Source organism: Enhydra lutris, unplaced genomic scaffold, assembly GCF_002288905.1.
Source record: "Enhydra lutris kenyoni isolate GAN:26980312 unplaced genomic scaffold, ASM228890v2 scaffoldscaffold26, whole genome shotgun sequence".
Classification (NCBI taxonomy): Eukaryota; Metazoa; Chordata; class Mammalia; order Carnivora; family Mustelidae; genus Enhydra; species Enhydra lutris.
Window position 1 is genome coordinate 14,942,608 of NW_019154110.1, and position 19,965 is coordinate 14,962,572.

At 52.2% G+C, this 19,965-nt stretch overlaps 1 protein-coding gene across 1 annotated transcript in view; it reads left to right on the forward strand.

Moving 5' to 3' along the window:
- Positions 1–5,238: 5,238 nt before the first annotated feature.
- LOC111151429 (CUE domain containing 1) overlaps positions 5,239–19,965 on the forward strand; it is an 81,392-nt gene continuing 66,665 nt past the window's right edge. Inside the window, exon 1 of the mRNA XM_022509431.1 lies at positions 5,239–5,276. The gene's annotated coding sequence lies outside the window, so the exon portion shown is untranslated. The remainder of the gene's footprint in view (positions 5,277–19,965) is intronic.

Below are 19,965 nucleotides of genomic sequence, written 5' to 3' on the forward strand. Positions count from 1 at the left end.
CTTGATGTGGGGCTCAATCCCAGGACCCTGGGATCATGACCTGACCCAAAGGCAGACGCTTAACTGACTGAGCCACCCAGGTGCCCCTCATGAGCATCTTTATAGACACTAAATATTCTTTTTTTTTTTTAAAGATTTTATTTATTTATTTGACAGAGAGAGATCACAGTAGACAGAGGCAGGCAGGAAGAGAGAGAGAGAGGGAAGCAGGCTCCCCGCCAAGCAGAGAGCCCGATGCGGGACTCGATCCCAGGATCCTGAGATCATGACCTGAGCCGAAGGCAGCGGCTTAACCCACTGAGCCACCCAGGCGTCCCGACACTAAATATTCTTTACAAATAATCTTAATGGTTACCTGTAATTCCATTTATGTATGCCCGATTTCCATCCCACTGCCTTGTAGAGGATAAGCTGGCAGCTGCTGGATAGGAGGGCAGGACCCCTGGAACCTTACAAACTGGTATCAGTGAAGAGAAGACAGGTGTTTGTAAGGGCAAGCCAGACGCATCTCACCCACCTGTCAGAGGTCTGTCCTTCGGCAAATACTCACAGAAAGCCCCTGACTTTCGATGGTCCAGCTTGTGATGTTTCAATTTATGATGGTGCAAAGACCATAGGCCTGCAGTAGAAACTGTAATTTGAATTGTGAATTTGGATCTTTTCCCGGGCTAGCGAGACGTGGTGCAATGCTTTCCTGTGATACGAGCAGCAGGACCCAGCTCCCAGCCAGCCCCGAGATTGGGAGAGTCACAACTGAAATGTACCAATCACCATTGTGTACCCACACAACCATTCTGTTTTTCACTTTCAGCACAGTATTCAATCAACTACATGACATAGTCAACACTTGATTATCAAGTGGGCTTTGGGGAAGGTGACTTTGCCCAGCTGGAGGCTGAAGTCAGTGTTCTGAGCACAGTTAGGGCAACTCAGTAGTTTCTACGTATTCAATGCGTTTTTGACTTAGGACAATTTCAATTTATGATGTATTTATTGGATGGAACTCCACTATAAGTTGAGGAAGATCCGGACTCAGCTCATGGGGTCTGCCAGACTGGGAGGTGCAGTGACTGAGACAGAAGACACCCCTTGCCTCCCAGGAGCTCATGTGGAGAGTAACTATAATACCCCAACCCAGTAGGAGGGGCAGAGGGACACCCCGGGAGTGGTTCGCTATGTTCGGTATGCTAGAGGCATGGCATTCATGCTGGGGCTCTGGGAAAGGGGTGAGGAGCCCGGGGGTCCTTCTCTCAGATGAAGTCAGACTGAGAAGTCAATCCCACAGGCATTCATCTAGTTACCATCCTGGGAGGGGGTTGTTTCCGCATTCTTTTAAAGTAAAAAATGTTTCCACTGTTCCCATGTTTCACCCATGTGTTTTTTCAAAATTCCCATGTGTTACCACTGTTACTCCTCTGAGTTTCTTGGTCAGATCCGTGAAGATGGAGAAAAGGATAGGATTACCCAAATTATCTGGATGTTTACACCACTTTCTTTTCCACCTCTGGCCTGATTAAGCAGCTTTTGGTGATAATAAAAGGAGAGGGTCTCTTGGTGGCTGAGACAATGTGGTTGTTTCCACAGCCACAGCCACGTGTTCTTGTCCACGATGTGTGCCCCAGCATTTGTGTGGGGCTGCGGGAGTCCCAGGAGGGAAATGTCCTGTTTTCCCTGGGGTCCGGCTGAGACCCGCTGTCTCCAAGCTTGAGCCACACAGCCCTCTAGCAGCCTCAGCCTCATGGCAGACGTGGGACATGGCAGACACACCCCCCTTTTATCTGTGCTTAATATAGCCACAGACTTGGCCAGAAGCTTTCCTCACTTTCCCATTTCCTCTGTGGGAACAGCAAGTGGCCTTGACTGTTCTAGCATGGGGGGAGAGGGTGAGGACCGGGAAGGGCCTCTTGAATGAATTTAGGTTTTATTCTCCAAGCCACGGGGTGTCATCCATATCTTTCAACAAGACAGAGACATGGGCAGTCTCGGCTTTAGCAGATAAGTGCACTGGAGGGGATGGATTGGAAGGCAAGGGTGGGGGCAGATTCCAGAGAAATTAAGGAAGTAGAAGGCCCTGAATTTACTCAGGGGTTTAAAGCAGGAGAGGAGAAAGGCAGCCTGTGAGGTTGGTAGCTCAAATGAATGGGAGGTGCCCACCTTCAGGCAACTGGCAAAGGAGGATGTGGAGGTCATGGGTTCCAGGCTTGCCATGCTGGAGGTGAGGTGGCTCTGGGCGAGCCTGTCCATGGCAGCCAGGCATTCCAGTCAGGAGCTCAGGAGAGAGAGCTGGTAACGGAAGGGGACGGCGCCACAGATGGCTGACAGCAGATGCCTTAATGCCATTATCAGTAACGACGATGCTATCCGTTCTAGAACATTCCATGTGTCAGGCAGTGTTCTGGGCACTCCACGTGTGGACTGGTTTCATTCTCACCACAATCTTTTGCGGTAGGCACTGTTGTGAGCTCCAAATATAAGGTAGGAACTGGAGGCACAAAGAAAGTTCAGTAACTGCCCTGGAGACATGCAGCAAGCAAGTGGAACGGTGGAATCTCAGGGAAACTAAAGAGGATTGTGCCCCGGAGAAGCTCTTGGAGTAGGCAGAGCCGAAGAAAGGCAGGAGCTGGTAGGAAAAAAATTTCAAGGGCTTGGAGGGTTGCAAGGGGGTAGAATGGGGCAGGGAGGAGGCTCTGGGTGGAAATGACTGTGGGGGGGGGGCTGGTTGGTGCCCCCTGCTGAGAGCTGTCTGTCTCCAGAATGCTGGGGGAAGAGGTCAGACTACAGGATCCAGGGGGGCTGAAAAATCAGAGTATGTCTGGTTTCTTTTTAGAGGAAGTCTATCGAGGAATGGGAAAGAGAGAACCAGGGTGTGGCCTGAGGGCAGGGCAGGGCAGGATCGGGTAAAGGGCTTCTTAAAAAGGGGGCATCCTTCAGGTTTGTAGGTATGAAACAGACAGAAGGGGAGAAAGAAAGAACTGGTGGAGTCTCCTGGAGCAGGAGGGTTGGGCTTGAAAGTGCAGGGACATCTCATCCTCTGAGATGAGCTTAGACTCATTCTGCCTGACCCAGGGCAGAAGCTGGGAATAAGATAGTCAATAGAATGTAGGTCAAAGGAAACTGAGGACTGAGGTTTCCAGCTGCCAAGCCAGAGGAAGAGGAGCAGGCTTGGGGAGGGAAGGGCTCTGAGCTGGATTCCAGACTCCTTGCTTGTGAGATGTCCAGGGAACCTGAAGGCCTGACCTGGGAACCCCGGGGAGCTCACAACTCAGAGGCAGTGGCAGGAGTGAGGGAGTTTACCCAGGGGCTTGTGAGAGGCAGGGGAGGGGACTGAGGAAAAGTTTCCAGGAAGACAGCCCTGAACAGAAGAGTAGGTTAGCAATGCCCAAAAAGTGGCCTTCAAGGGAGAACATCCATTCGAGTAACTGGTTTCATTTGATGACTCTATTAATAATACATTAAAAGATTTTATGGATACTCAGAGGGGAATGCAAAGAGGGATATCTCCAAGTTTGCCCATGCATTTTGCAGGCTCTGAAATGCCAAGGTGACAGGGAGGAACTGCAGAAGGATCCTGCAAGTAAGCAGAAAAGGGGCAAATGAACTGCGCAGTGGGCGGGAGTGAGGTAACACCTGCAATGACTTGATCTAGAAGACTGGCAAGAAGGGTCAGCCCCAAGCCCCCAGTCACAACTTCAGGACCGCAGCCAGGAATCAGCATAGAGGCATGAATCAGTCAGTCTAGATTAAGGATCTTTAACCTGGGGTCTAGGTACTACCTCCTGGGATTTCAAGGCCCCACCCCCGAAATCAATGTATCTCCAAGTGAAGGAGCATGAGAAGAGTGTGGGAGGAGACTGGAGATCCTCACAGGGTCTGGGAACCTAGTTCTAGAGCTGTGCCCATCAGGTAACCTGATGTGGAACCTCCCCAGGGAGGGTGTGGCTGAGGTTTCCCCCCACTCCCAGGTTCCCAACTCGCTAAAGAAACTTTCCCTTGACATGCAAATGATGGAAACACACGGTGACTGGGGCACTTTGGTTTGTGGTTTTTACCATCAGATGTCTTTGTGGCTGAGCAAGCTGATCTGTCTCCGCAGAGCTAGAGGACGGCAAGCCCTCAAGAGAAGAGAGCGGGGGTATTCCCTGGAGTCTGGGCCCAGATGGGAAGTGGGCCTCTAAGGCCCGTTTGTCTCAGAGGAGGGTGCAGACCCGGAACTGTACCCTCTTCAGAGCTCCCAGGGAGCACCTCTTCAGTGCAGGCCGCTGGGCTGTCCCCACCTGCCCCACCCTTCCTACCCTCAAATTGGGAGTCTGAAAGCAAACCACGTGGAAAAAGAACAAAGTTGATTTCCCATTTATTGAACAAGTTTTTCCGTGGAAAATCTCGGGGCTCAGGAGCCCCCGAAGTAACCGGGGATGCCAGGAGCTGGGGACATAGCAGGAGGGATCTGATGGTGTGTGATGGGTAACACCTTCCATCTCCTGATCCCCTCCTCACCATGTCCTCTGACCTCCGCGTTGGGTTTCCTTTCCGGAACCCTGACTCCCAGGGGCTGCCCCTCCCCCACACCCCAGCCGTCCTGGGCCCAAAGGTGCGACTGCACTCCGCACCCGGGGCGGGGGGGAGGCGGGGGGGGGGGGGGGGGGGGGGCGGCCCAGCTCTTAGGTTCCTCTCCGAGCCGAGGGCTCAGGTCTCCGCTCCCCACCCCTCCCCCCATCTCCAGGGTCGCCTTCCCGGCGCGAGTCCCCAAGCAAGGAGGGAGGGAGAGGCAGGACGCCCCGCAATCCGCCCTGTGCGGGGAGACCGAGGCTCCTCTCTCAAGCGCTCCGGCCCGCCAGCAGGGACTCACGGCGGCCGGCGCGGAGGGGGAACACGGTGAGGGGGGGAACCTTTCTAACTCTCCCCCGGTGTCCCCCCCGGCCCCGCTTCCTCCGGCTTCCTCCACCCCATTCCCGCTCCCCTCCTCTCTCGGAGGGGGTCGGGCCTCGGAGCGGGTCTGGGGGCGCCGCGGCCCGGCCCGCGCCCCGCCCGCGGCCCCGCTCCTCCCCGCGCGGCCCCACTTGTGGCCCCGCCGGCGGCCGCGCAGGGACAGCTGCATTTCTCGCCGCCCGCCGCTAGGAAGCTGGCCTCGCCTCGCATTCTCCGCCTCCCGCGCCCCAGCCGCGCCGCCGCACCGGGCCCGCCGCCGCCACCGCCGCCACCGCCGCCGGATCGCGGCCCCTCCCCCGCCCGCCGGCCCCTCGGGCCCGCGGGGAGCGGACGCGCGTGGCGGCTACTCGGTAAGACCCTCCCTTCGCTCCCCAGCGCGAGCTGCCTCCGGCCCCCGGCCCGGCGGCCCCACCTTCTCGGGAGCAGATCGCCGCGGCGCCGCCGGGAGGGCCGGGCGGGCGCGAGTTTGATTCCCGGCGCTGCCGCCGCGGCTCCCACGGAGCCCGCGCCGCCCCGGGCGCACACGCGGCAGGGTCCCGGCCCTCGCCCCCTCCCCTCGACTCCCACCCTCCTTGCCCAGGCTGTGGGTGCGCGAGCCGGGCGGGCACGGGGGGTGGGGGTGGGGAGCGGGGCTCGGAGGTAGGGGGGTGGTCGCAGGCCGGCGGGCGGCGCGGGGAAGGGTAGCAAGGCCTCCCCCGGCGGGCGCCGCCCTGAGCCCCCGCCCCGGCCGCTCCCCCTTTTGTGTGGGCGCCTCTCGCAGCGCTGCTCCGGCCTGGGGGCGCTGGCTGGTGGGGGGCGCCTGCCAGGGGCAGAGCTCCTTCTAGGAGGAGGGGAGGCTGGCTTCCTGTCCCCGCCGGTGTCACAGGTCGGTTCAGCCCTTTCTGGTCCCACCCGGTCCCCTGGGAGCTGCATCTCCCGGTGGCTCGCTAGGGAAAGTTCAGAACGCGCTGTCCCCGCCCCTGTTCCCCCGCCCCTCCGGCTTGGTGTGCCCCGGGCTCTAAGCTCCAGGGGGCTGGTGATGGCGTTTATTCATTCTTTCCTCTTCAGTTTCTCCTTGCATTGTTGCCTTACACCCAGCCCAGTCTTGGCCATTTCTTTTCCCCTTAAAAGAAGTTTGGGCGGCAGGAAATTTATATGGAAAATAAATTCCTGGAGAGGAATTTGTTTTAGGGGGAAGGAGGTTTTAGATTTTCCCTTAATATTTATTTCGTTACTTATTTATTTATTGGGTGAGAGTGGAGGGTGAGGGGAATGACTGGGAGTTTAGAAATAAGATGTCATAGAGGTGGCACTGGATGCAAGGAGACTACCTCACTCCCCACCTGGCCCCTGAGCAGGAGTGCCACTGAGCGTGGGAAATCACCCTTCCTGTTGGTTATCCTGCAGCACCCTGAGCCACCTGGTCCAGGAGAAAGGATTCAGGGAGATGTTCTGGCCTCTCATCCCTTTTCTTTGGCAGGCATTCTCATCTTTACAGCCTGGGTGGGGGTGGCCACCTGAAGGAGGTGAGGGACACAGGCTTCTCTCATAGAGGAGTCCTCTTACCATAAGATTTGGTCCCCTCATGGGATCAAGTGGGACCTCTATTCTGAACAGAGGGTGGCCTCTCTGGAAGAGAGAGAGAAACTTGGCTCAGGTCACCTGGAGGCTGAAGGGTGTGTGCAGGATGGTTGGGTTGGAGACACTCGTGTCCCCTTTCTGCACCTGGAAGGAGCAGAAGACAAGGGAACAGGAGTGGTGCCTCAGGCCTGGGCACATCCTTAAACAGGAGAGAGACCTTGGCCAGCTAGGATGGCCTAGGAGCGATACTATGACGAGGTGGGACCTTGGGGCCACAGGCTGGGGTCGTGGGCCCCTTTGAGAATCTGGTGAAAGCGCCAACTGCTCCTGCCTCAAGCACACATGCGTGCAGGGACACATTCTGTAGGCACTTTCAGAATGTTACCGTACCCTGTGGAACTGGAACCCCTTTCAAGACCCCTGATCCACAGTCTGGTCCGGCATAGGCCGTTCAGAACAGTTCCCTCCTTTGTGGCCGGTCAGTGAAGAATCCAGGGTGCGAAGAGCAGACCTCCCAAGAGGTCTTTTCTCATGACCTTCTCATGCAACTTTGGGCGTGTGGCCATAGAGACCTGGGAACCTCTGGACCAGACCCCAGATCCCTACAGTTAGCCAGAGGATGGGGGCAGATGTGTGGGGTGGGGGTCTTTTCCAAGGGCTGATTTTGCTATGTGGTGGGAAGGGCCAGGGCTGGGGCCACAGTGCTACTGAATTAGAGGCAAATATGAGGGTTAGGGTATGGGATGAATATTCTGGTGTTTCTACTGGGTGTAGGAGCCAGGCACTTTAAGAGCCCCAGCTTATCTTGGGGAAGTGGGGGTGAGGTGGGAGAAAGAGCTGCAGTAGGGAGTGTAAGTGTGAGAACACTCCTCCCCTTGCCGAGGTTTTGGGGCAGAGTTGTTCAAGGTCGGGAGCTGGTTACTGCAGCTTCCTTAGATCCGCTGGACTTTAAAAGGCAAGTGGGAGCAGAGAAGATGGTTGTCACCAATCCCAGTGCACCCCCAGGAAGTGTGGCCTGCCTTGTCTTTCTTAGCCGGAGCTCCTGAGTTTGGCTGCTCAGGTTTGTGGTGTCTACATTTGCTGGGGACATGGGAGAGCCTTTGGTAAGATCTGCCATCTCTGACTTCTCTGCTTCAGTGTTGGGAAGCCCTTCCTAGGCTCAAGTACCCCCATACAGAAGTAGCTCATGGGAATTTTGCTTTGTTACTCTCCTGCATAGTATTCAGTATATAGTAATGCTCACACTTGTGTCCTCCTTGAGAGCTTCCTCCTTTTACTCTGCCTTGATTGACAATCCCCCCGCCCCCCACCCTGCAGCAATAAGCGACAAAAGTCTTGGGGACAGGAAGCTGGGAGTCAGACAGGGATCACCCCTGACTGTACAAGATGGCCTGGAGGAGGAGAGGCCTCCATTTTTGTTGGCTTCTAGGCCTACTGGAAGTAAGAGCCATAGAGGGCCTTGGAGAGGCAGTGGTCCAAGTCTCTGAACTTGGGACTTGGAGGTTGTCTTGGTGAGATGTAAGGGTCCTGTGGCAGCAACTAAAAATTCACATTCCTCCGTGGCCAGGACTTGCCTGTCCGCTGCTGCAATGGACAGCACCTGTTGGTGAAGTTGGGATTCTGGCTGTGGTGGCTGACTCCGTGCCTCTCCGATAGCTCTGCATGCAGCCTCCCGGGGAGCACCTCCCGTGTGTCAGAGCAGAATAACGCACTCCTAATCATGCGGTGAGGACTCTTATTTTTAAAACCGGTCATAAATGATAAATGCTAGAACAGGGCCTGCAAACGTAAACTCCCTTGTAAAATGTGACCTCTTCATTTCTGTGACGGTGGCACCCAGTGTCTTTGAGGAATGATGGGTGGGAGAAAAAAGTTCCAGCTCCCTCTAACCTCCTCCCCCAGGAGGCCATTGGGGCTCCTTTGAGCCCTTCCCCATTGAAGCCCAGTAGTTTAGAGTGCAGGATCTACAGTGAAAGTCCCAGCACTTCATCTTCCATTCTGATTTTGTAAATGCTTCAGTCTCTCAGCTTTAGAAAGTGTGGAAGGAGATCTAACCTGTATACCAAAGAGTGTAGTGTACTTCCTTAGTGCAGAAGCGATTATTAATTATTATTATTCCCGCACATGGGTGCTAATGTTCTGAAACTTCTTATTGTTAATGGAAATCTTTGGTAAAGACTGTAGAGGCGGAGGCTGTCTTTAGAAGGGGTCAGATGGAGTGGGGTGAGGGTTTTGAATTATGAGCAAAGGGGACTGCATGATGGGGAGACGGGGAGCCTGAAATGTCAAGGGTGACAAGAAAGCAGCACAGCTGGGTGCAGAATGACTCAGCGTCATCTGTAACCCTGCTGTGGAACCAACTCTTCTCCCTTCTCTTTGGAGACTTTGCCCTGTAAACTGGTGGGGGCTGGGAGTGGGGGAGAGGCTCATAACAAGTTAGAAGAGTTGCACAGCTTTTATGTTGATGGTAACGTTGGTCCTGGAGGAATAGGGGAAAGTGGACCTGGAGGAAGGGAGTCTAATGGGGTTGGGGACAGGCCCAAGATGCAGTCAGGAGTGGAAGCTGCAGTGTGGAGGAGGGTTCCGGAAGGAAGGAATTGGGGAAATGGTCATTTTAACACTCACTGAGCACTGACTATGGGTCAGCCCCTGTTTCAAGTGCTTCTCATAGATCAGCTCATTTCATTCTCACAAGACTCTATGAGATGTGATATCTATTTTTTCAGTCAAGAAACAGATGTAAAGAGGTGAAATGACTTGCCCAAGATCACATGGCTAGAAGGTGGGAGAGCCAGGATTTGAATCCAAGAGGCCTGGCTGCAGAGCTTCCATCCTTAGAGAAATTATTAGAGGTACTGCTCCTGGGCTAGGGGTGGAGAGAGGTGAAGAAGATAGAGGGGTGGGGATGGGATGGAGGTTGAAGGGGTTCATGCTATGCTTGAAGAGCTGCCCATGCAACGTTCAGACATCATTGGAACATGCTTGGAATGTTCAGTCTGCTGAGAACCACTGGCCAAGGGCCAGGCACTCTATTGGGGCCTGACCCCGAGTACAGAGGTCATGAAGACACAGCCCCTGCCTGCAGGATGCCTGTGGTCTAGTAGGGGACACAGATATGTTAGCCTAGAACTCCAGTTGCCATGACAAGTACTGTAGTGAGACGAAGCTCTGCAGAGGGGACGCTCTGCCAGCCAGAAGATTTGGGGAAGGGAAGGTTTCTGCAAGAGGGGGCACTGGAGATGAGTGAGGACAAGATGGCTCCTGTCTCCAGGGCTTTTGATCTGGCCATGGAGGACATCACTTTACGAACTCTGATTAGAACCGAAGGCCCAATGTTCTGGATCCAGCTACATGCTGGCCAGGATGAGTCAGGAACCGGGAAATGCAGTTGGCTTCCTCGATGTCTTGTGGTTTTTAAGAGTCACCCCTTACAATGTGTGCAGTGATGTTGCTGAAGAAGAAATAAAAATCTCCTAAGAGTTACCGCTCAGAGTACGCCTGGCTGGCTCGGTCCGTAGAGCCTGCTCAGTGTAGTAAGTCCGTAGAGCTCAGTGTAGTAAGTTCGAGCCCCAGGTTGGGTGTAGAGATTACTTAAAAAAATTTTCAAAAAAAGTTACTGCTCAGAGCTCCGTGATTCACTCTTGTCTCTCCGAACTGAGAAGCAGAACTAGAGGCAAATGTATGCAAGCAGCAGAAGGACCCAAGTAAGGTATGAGGAAAATGTTCCTTGCTGATCGGACGTGAGATGTGAGAACAAGTGACTCATAGGAGCGGAGGGGAATGGCCTCCCCCAAAGGTCTTTAGAAATGGGAACAAATTTCATTTATCTTGGTGGTTTAAGATGTTTCATCTGGAGACAGGAAGATGAAGTAGAGGCCCTTGGGGGTCTGTGTCAGCTCAGCAATAGGAGGGTAAGAGGAGCTGGAATTTTTGAACTAGAAGATTGCTCAAGTGTGGCCTACCTCCTTATTTTACCAAGGAAGTGACTGAAGAATGCCCCGTAACACGGAGTGGCTTATCCATTAGCTGGTGAGCCAAGCCCAGCAGCTTGGGTCTTGCCCTGCACTGATCCGGGTCAAAGGGGCTGCTTCCTGGGCGGGCCGCAGAGTGGGGGCCAAGCCTTGTGAGGAGGGCTGCTGGAAACCCGCAAGTGGTTGACCTTTGGGCTGTTGGTGCTGGAGAGCTCCAGCTTCGCTCAGATGTTTCTGAGAATGATGTTCCTGATGGAGCTAATGGGTTGTCTTCGTCACCCTGCTGGCCTGGCCCCTAGAAGGGCTTTGGGGACGCATCTGGGGCCCTCGGGAAACTTTGCCGAATGAAAAGTAAATTGCAGACGATCCAAAAGTTACTACTCTTTCACCATACACTTGCTGGGCCGGTGCCCTTGTCCTTCCAGTTGTGTGTTTTGCTTAAGCCAGCAGCAGAATCATCTAATGCCCCCAGCCACAGAGAAGGGGGTCCCAAAGCGTGCGGGGGCAACAGGGCGAATGAATATAACGCAGTTTAAGATCCTCCTCAAAACGTACAATTCTGGGGCACCTGGGTGGCTCAGTGGGTTAAGCCTCTGCCTCGGCTTGGGTCATGGTCTCGGGGTCCTGGGATCAAGCCCCATGTCAGGCTCTCTGCTCAGTGGAGAGCCTGCTTCCCCCTCTTTCTCTGCCTGCCTCTCTGCCTGCTTGTGGTCTCTCTCTCCCTGTCAAATAAATTAAAAAAAAAAAAAACAAAACGTACAATTCTTTGAAAGATCGTCAAGGGCTGACGTTATGTTCATTTATAATGTTCCTTTTTAATGTTTGAGGTTTGTTGTGGTTCCTAGCACTAAAGTAAAGGCTGTGTTTTTCAGATTTAGGGAAAGCGTATGATAGAGCGATCTAAACTGCCTTCGACAAGAGGGCTACAGAGATCTCTGAAGAGAACAGGCTGGCTCTCCGAAGAGAACTTGATTAAGAAAGAGCCAAGCATGAACTCTTGTTGAACATTGAACATACCGGGTGGTGGGCTTTGCTTGCTGGGGTCAATTTAAGTGGACTCGTGCCAATGAAAGCAAAGCAGAGGGAGAAAACACTCCGCTTCCTCCTCTGACTCCCTTGTCTCTTGTTTGTTAAGGAAGCAGTAGGTTCTAGGGGGACCTGACAGAGCTCTGGTTTGGCGCTCTGTCGGGGAGAAGATTCTCTGTGGTCATGTAGGGTGATCACGCATAGGAAATGATTTCATTTTGTTCAGGTCTGAGATTAGTTTCGGTTTCAGGCTGTACCAGGAGCCAAGCGAGCCGGAGCTAAGACCCGTGCTGTGGGGGGGTTGGAGGGGTGGCGAGCTGGGCCAGAGTCTCCCCATCCGGCCGTGGGGGCTAGTGGCCAGGTGGCCGGGCAGGGAACTCCTGTGCGGAGCAGGGAGGAGAAGAGGATGAATCAGAGGAGTGGGGCAAGGAAGCCATGGAGTGTCTGTGGACCTGGAAACTGGGATGGGTGATGAGGGAGGGAGTGTGTGAAGGTATCAGCGAGTGTGCGTAGGACACAAGCGAGCACAGTTACTTGACTGCTGAGCCACAGGGCTGGGAGGTCAAGGGGAAGTTGTAGACCATACATTACCTGCATGAGGTGGGTTCTCTGTGAGCAGGTGTAGACCTGAGAGGAAGGCAAGGTGTAAGGATGCCACAGGGCCCGCATACACTGGACTGGTGTCCTTCAAGCCAGCCTGCACTGTGCACATTTCCTTGCAACTGACTTTCCTTGGGAAAAAAAAAAAAGAAGGAGAAGAAGTCGAATTAAATTCTGCGAGCTGACAGTTGAGAACTTGCAGACTCTTGCAAGTTGGGGCATCCTGTAAGAACTTTAAGCTCATTTTTCCAGAGACGGTTTGGGGCCAGTCTGGTTATTCCCCGGGCATCGTGATCCTAGAAAACCAGCGGTTCTCCTCCCCCGACTGGATCTGGGGGAGGCGCATGCAGAGGTTTCATCGCTCTTAGTGGTCCCAGCGCGTCACTGCATTTTATTCTCCAAGTCATAAATTCATTTTGTCTCTAAAAGAGAGAACCACTGGGGTGCCCAGTTGGCTCAGTCGGTAGAGCATGTGACTCTTGATCTCGGAGTTGTGAGTTTGAGCCCCATGTTGGGTGTAGAGATTACTTTTTTGTTTTCTTTAAAGATTCTATTTATTTATTTGACAGAGAGAGAACACAAGCAGGGAGAGTGGGAGAGGCAGAGGGAGAAGCAGGCTCTCTGCTGAGCAAGGACCCTGATGGGGGCTCCATCCCAGGACCCTGGGATCATGACCCAAGCTGAAGGCAGACGCTTAACTGACTGAGCCACCTAGGTGCTCCTAGAGATTACCTTAAAATATAAAATCTTTTTTTTTTTTTTTTTAAAGATTTTATTTATTTATTTGACAGAGAGATCACAAGTAGGGAGAGAGGCAGGCAGAGAGAGAGGAGGAAGCAGGCTCCCTGCCGAGCAGAGAGCCTGATGCGGGGCTCGATCCCAGGACTCTGAGATCATGACCTGAGCCGAAGGCAGCGGCTCAACCCACTGAGCCACCCAGGCGCCCCACCTTAAAATATAAAATCTTAAATAAATAAGTAAATAAGGGGCGCCTGGGTGGCTCAGTCGGTTGAGCAACTGACTGTTGATTTTTGGCTCAGGTTGTGATCTCAGGGCCATGAGACTGAGCCCCAGGTGTGGAGCCTGCTTGGGATTCTCTCTCTCCCTTTCCCTTTGCTCCCCTCCTCTGCCTTTTCCCCCGCCCTCCTCTGTTCTCTCGAGCTCTCTCGCTCTAAAAAAAATCTAAATAAATTTTAAAAAATGATAAATAAATAAAAAAAAAAGAATCACTGAATTTTAAAGCCAGAAAGGATTTTGAAGCTCACCCAGCCTGCTCCTAGAGGAATTTGTAATCCTGGGTCATCCAGGCACCTCAAAAAGCCCCATGGTTTGTGGTTAAGCACCTGAGTTTGAATGCGGCCTTTGCTACTCACTGTCATGGTCTTGGGACAGTCACTCAGTCTCTCTGAATCTTGGTTTCCTGACCCACACAGTGAGAGTATTGATATTCCCTAATGATGGCTAACGAGAATCAAATACTTACGAAGTCCTTAGCGCAGTGCTTGGCGTATCCGTAAGTTCTTCATAAACGTTCGCCACCTGTTGCTGCTGCCATTTGTCGCTGTTTTCATGATGGGTTCGTGAAATCACGTGGTATCCAGTGGTCAGGCCAGGGCTCCGATGCTGAACGCTCTTCCCTCCTCGCTTGCTCTCCAGCGTGGCCAGAAGGTTGACTTCATCAGGCTAGATCTACGACGTGAAGAGCATTTGTGGAAGCATGTGTGTAGACGCCTCGTTATGAATGGTCACAGCAGAGCTGGAAGAGATGGGCTTAATCCATTTATTAGATATAATTAGACTATGGGCAGGAGCGTATGTTTACCAAATAATTTGTTCCCACAAATATCATTTACTCATGCTTAGAGGTTCCCTAAATACCAGGTTGGTTACCTCTGCTGGAAAGGTTGGGGTGTTTCTCGATGTTTTTATGGAAGAGTTCTCCTCAAACTGGAAACACCCATTTTGATGAGTTGTAGTGGCAAGCGGGCTTTTGTGTGTAATGGAAATGTTTCTGGAGCCTGGCTTTTGTTTATCAAGGGTGAAGACAGTGCACGTTTTAAAAAACTATAGGCTTGGCAGAAGTCCACACGGCCTAGGCCAGGCCTGCATAAATGTGCTCCAAGACGATTTGCACTGACCTTTTTTGCAAATTGCTGACAGCCTAGGAGCCTCCCAAGGGAGCCCTTTTAGTCTGAAACATTGTTGAGGCTGGGATAAGCCTCGGCCTTGAGGGGGGTCTTTTGACCCTTTTGGTGGGGTGGTACCTTCTGTGAGGTTGCTTTGGTGTGTTTCCTTAGACTACGAAAACAAGTGGAAATTAACTTTATGTGACATATCGTGCAATGGTCCCCTGAGATGATGCCGCTCTCTGGGGGTTACAGAGTTGAAATCTGTTTTTGATGCTTCTCAATTTCCCCGCTTAAGGGAGGGAGCGTGTGAAAGTGTGAAATTTGTGAGGGTGTGACCTGGAGTCCAAGATCAGAGATCGAGTCTCACCCCTGCCACGTACGGACTGTGTCATTCTGAGCAGATCACCTAACTGGAGCCCGGTGTGGAGCTTGAACTCACGACCCTGAGGTCAAGACCCAGGTGCCCCAGATCACCTAACTTTTTAAGGTATACTGTTCCTAACTTTGAGCTATATTTTACCCATAACAATAAATGGCTATAGAACACATCTGTCAAACAGAGCTGGTAATAATACCCCCTACCGCAGAGGATCGTTGCGATGGTCTAGTGATAATAGCAAACATTTATTACATGGCTTGTTGGTGCCAGGCACCTTCTTCTTCTTCTTTTTTTTTTTTTTTAAGATTATTTATTTATTTATTTCAGAAAGAGAGAGAGTGCACAAGTGGGGGGGGGAGGGGTGTGGAGAAGCAGGGTTTCTGCTGAGCAGGGAGCCCAAGGCGGGGCTCCATCCTGAGAACCTGGGATCATGACCCGAGCCGAAGGCAGACGCTTAATCGACTGAGCCACCCAGGCGCCCCTGCCGGGCACCTTCTTAAGCACATTAATTTATTTGCTCAGCCCTATGTGGGTATAGTATTATCACCACTTTACTGAAGCACAGAGGGTTGAGTCCACTTGCCCAAGGTCACACAGCGAGTTGAGGAGCCGGGATCCCAACTCAGAAAGCCAGGTTGCTGAGTCTGGAGATGGTGTTTACAAGAGGGCTTTGTACCGTGGTAGTGTTGAGCTTCTGGTTCTTTGACTCTTCGTATTTGAGGAGCTGAGGGCTGGATAAGCTGAGTCTGGAGGTAGATTAAGTGTACAGATCACGGTGTTGGAAAGAATGAGGAGATGGAGCATATGAGAGCTTTTTTTGGAGTTACAGGGAAACAGCTGTTTCTAAGTTTGGGACAGAGCTGAGGAGAGCTGGCAGGGACAGAGAAGGACATTTTCTGGGTGGATTGTTACTATCTGCCATGAGGGAGTGCACTGCCTGTGGATTTAAGAGCCACGTGCTTCTTTCCTCTTCTTATCACATTTTATCTGGAAGCCTGTCTTTAAATCCCACCTCTGCCCTCACGCTGTGACAGCTTTAGAAACTTAGAAAACTTGCCAAGGATAGTGAATTCTTGCGACGTGAAGGGAAAGGTGAAGAATGGGCTTCTTCGTGGAATTTCTTCCTTGTTACCTTATTTCTATGAAGTGCTTATGGGGATGCCCCACGGAGTGGCTTGAGTTCAGTGAAGAGAGGACTGGAAACTTGCGTGACTTTTTTTTTCTCATGAATTGACTTAATAAGAGAGTGAATCATCCTCTTAGCTAGCATCCTGGAAAAGAAGAAAGGAGAGAGCAAGAGAGTGGGATGGCATTTGACTGAAACCAGAAGCTTTCTGTGGCGGTTTCCCGGGACAGGGGCCAGGCTGCCACTGAGGTCCCTCAGGGCCTCTCAGCTTCCCCCTCACGGCCACCCTCAGCCCTCACCATCCCTGTGAGGCTCTGGGGAATGAATAGGCCTTAAGGGGAAATGAATAGGGGGTGTAAGTGTCCTTTTTAAATGACAGACCACTGGTGAAATTCACACGCAGCAGTGATAATTTTGAAGACATTCACATAAAAATTCATTACATAAAACTAGACAATTCAAAAATAGCTTTTGACCTTCAGGGATGTGAATGGCAAGTTATACCCCCTTCCTGGGAAGGTGGCTGGGGCCCTCCCTGTGCCAATGCTTGATCCCTTGGGTCATCCTAGTCACCCTTCAGGGATCTCTTGTTCTCTTCTGGGACTCCAGATAGGAGTCTTGGTTGGGTGGGGTGGGGGGAACCACTCTCTGCCTGCCCAGCCCCACCTACAAGTTACCCTGTTCTTCTCTGAGTTTGCTCGGACGCTGGGGAACATCTCCTTTTCTGAGACATTCTTTGTGACCTTTCTGTGGACCTTAATTTAAAGTCTGAGCTGAGGCTGGGGTCCCCAGGGGAATGTGAAGGCTGACGGGGATCAGGAGGGGTTTGCAAGGAAACTCCTCACACCAGCCCCCTGGAATGTGAAAAGGCTGGTTGTGCTTTCAGACTCTCTCTGGCTTCATGGCATACATTTCCCAGAGCGTTGGCTTTTCTCAACAATGCCTCTCTGCCTCGTTTTCCTTCCTGCCCTGGCCATCGGCAGCCGCTACCATTAATAGCTCCCATTTGAAAGAGGACTTACTCTGTGTCAAGCATTTCACTTTAAGTAATCCAATTTAGTACCTATATCAACCCTATGAACCAGGGATTATTGTCTTTTTAGATGTGGGAACTGAGGCTGAGGGCTAAGGGGTAACATCACTTGTCCGAGTAACACAGCCATTTACCGGGAGGGATAGTTTTGGGTTTTAAACTTTTATTGTGAAATTTTTCAAATATACACAGAAGTAGAGAGACCAGTGCATGCCCATGCACTCATCATCAGGCTTCTTCACTCTTTATCTGGAAGTGCTGGCCCCAGGTTTTCTGTGGCTTCAGCATACAGCAGGATACCTTTGTGTGAATTTGGAGAAGGGACACTTTCTCCAAGCTACAGAGGTGGGTAAGCAGAGCGCAGGCTAGATTCCAGCCCCATTTGCCCCCTTGGACAGGAACCTTGAGAAGCGAACAGCTCACACAACTGTGTATGGCGACCCTGCCAGCTAACTTCCCATCTAGCTTTCAGCATGAAGAAAGGAGACTGTAGCCAGCCACCAGGCCCTGACAGTGATGATGTCTCTGGCTGGTCCTCAGCTATGCGGGGTCACGGGAGAAGAGCTCAGTCGCTGGGGACGTCTTGGGCTAAAATAGATTAAGCTGGGGGTGGGGGTGGGGGTGGGGATTCCCAGAGGAGAGACTTCTGCTGCAGAGGAGGATGAGGGCCGATGAGTCGTGTCTTTTGCTGCTCCTGTTTTCAACTGACCACCGCTGTCCTGATGACTCCTGCCTGGTGCCTTCTGTCCTGTGTTCTGTGCCCAGGGCTTGGGAAGCACTTGTGTGTGGCCACGAGGCAGGCAGGAGGGGAGCTGGTTGCACGCAGGGTGTGAAAACCTGGTGTGAACTCCCTCTTGGCTGCCACCCTCCTAGAGTCTCTGGGACAAGCTGCCTTTGCCTCCTGGCGCCACACCTTTCCTCAGCACTCAGTTCAGCCAGTGGCTGCCTGGGAGGGCCCGCTCTCCCACCTGCAGAACTATTCCTTTTAGTCCCAGAGCGGGGCCTGTGGGTCACCAGATGAGGAGCTTCTTGAGGAGAGGGACAGGGCCGTTTTTCCAATGGTGCTCTTGGTTCTCCCCACAGCAGCATCTGGCGCTGGTGCTCTGGAAATATTTCTTTTCTTTTCTTTTCTCTTTCTTTCTTTCTTTTTTTTTTTTTTTAGATTTTTATTTATTTATTTGACAGAGATCACAAGTAGGCAGAGAGGGAAGCAGAAGGGGGTGGGGGAAGCAGGCTCCCTGCTGAGCAGAGAGCCTGATGTGGGGTTCTATCCCAGGACCCTGGGATCATGACCTGCGCCAAAGGCAGAGGCTTTAACCCACTGAGCCACCCAGGTGCCCCACTGGAAATATTTCTTAAACCACCAGAGGCAGCATCCAGCCGACTGGGGAACTGTGCTGAGGGGTTCAGGTTGATTAACTTGTGAGCCTCAGTCAGGAGGCTAGACTGTGCCGCAGTGATGATGGAACCCTGACCCCCCAGTGGCCTGACACAATCTAGGCTTAGTGGGTGCTTGTGGAAAGTCCAGTGTAGTTAGGCAGTCCTCCCCCATCTGTAACCACACCTCTGGACTATGGGGCCTTCAGAGTCACCACAGGAGCAGAAGACAGAGATAGAGGCACCCCCTAGCTTAGCTGCGTTGCAAGGAACTGACACCCCTTACTTCCATTCACATTTCATTGGCCAGAACTAGTCCCATGGATTCAACCTAATTGCTAGTCACACAGTCACAGTTGCTCACAGTCACACAGCCGGCTGGGACATTGGGAAATATAGGGGGTTGGGAAATATAGGGGGGCAAGGGGCTGCCTTCATGCTTTCAAAGATGAGTACTTTGTATTTCTTGTCCATGGCTTTAGCCCATTGGAGTGCCTCCGGCCTAATCACTTGTCCTCAGTTGCCGTTTTCTTTTTACACTGACAGGAAGGAAACACCTGCCACTTCCTTTAATCCTTGAAGAGAAGGAGGCATGAGATGGCACTGAAGGAGACCCACAGCAGCGATTTTAACCTCTCCTTTTTTTTTTTTTTTTAAAGATTTTATTTATTTATTTATTTGACAGGCAGAGATCACAAGCAGGCAGAAAGGCAGGCAGAGAGAGAGAGAGAGAGAGAGAAGCAGGCTCCCCACTGAGCAGAGAACCCGATGCAGGACTCGATCCCAGGACCCCGAGATCATGACCTGAGCCAAAGGCAGCGGCTTAACCCACTGAGTCACCCAGGCGCCCCCTCCCCTTTTTTTTTCTTAAAGATTTATTTTATTTAAGTAATCTCTATGCCCAAGGCAGGGCTGGAACTCAGCACCCGGAGATCCGGAGTCGCATGCTGCACTGACTGAGCCAGCCAGGCTCCCCTTAACCTCTTCTTTATTACACGTGGGCCCTGTAACTTTCATTGAGTCACCTCACCTCTGTGAGTCTGTGAGCCTCTTTCCTCATTTGTAAAAGGAGGATAATAACCCAGCCCATCTCTTAGTTCTGACTCCACTGATTGCAAGTAACAGAAACCAGCCTGAGCTGTTTGAAGTCTCAGGGGAATGGAAGAATTGAGGCTAGGAAATAAGGCTGGCCTCCCAAGTGTCTACAAGGGCGGGATACCATTGCTTCTGTGGATGTGTGCCAGATGTCATGTCCCCTCAGCTTCCACCTAGACCGGCTCTGGTTCCAGGAACCATCAGGCTGAAGGGTAGCTCAAAACCTTGATTCAAATTCCTGGGGAAAGAATCTGATTGGCCCATTTGTGTCAGCTGTCTCTGGTTGGTCCAACCAGCTATAGCCAGGAGCACAGGGTCTATAAGGTATTGACAAGGCTTGGGGGCTTTCCTCTGTACATGGGGGTGGAGACAGTCCTCAGAATGGGGCCTGTGCTTACCTGGTTCAAGAACTGTGGAGTAGTAACATCTGGAAGAAAACTGTGAGAACTGTAAAGTGCTGCATTAATGGGAGCTGGCATGTTGGTGTGCGATTTCTCGTTAGGAATCTGGGAGATTGTACCGCCTTACAGGGGGATGAGAGAGAGGTAATGCTGTGAGAGAGGAGCCTACTTTATTTTTAAAAAAGATTGTATTTACTTATTTGGGAGAGAGAGAGAGAGATATTGAGAGAATGAGTGGAAGGAAGGGCAGAGGGAGTAGACTCTGCAGGGAGCAGAAACAGGAATTGATCCCAGAACCCTGGGATCATGACCTGAGTCCAAGGCAGCTGCTTAACTGACTGA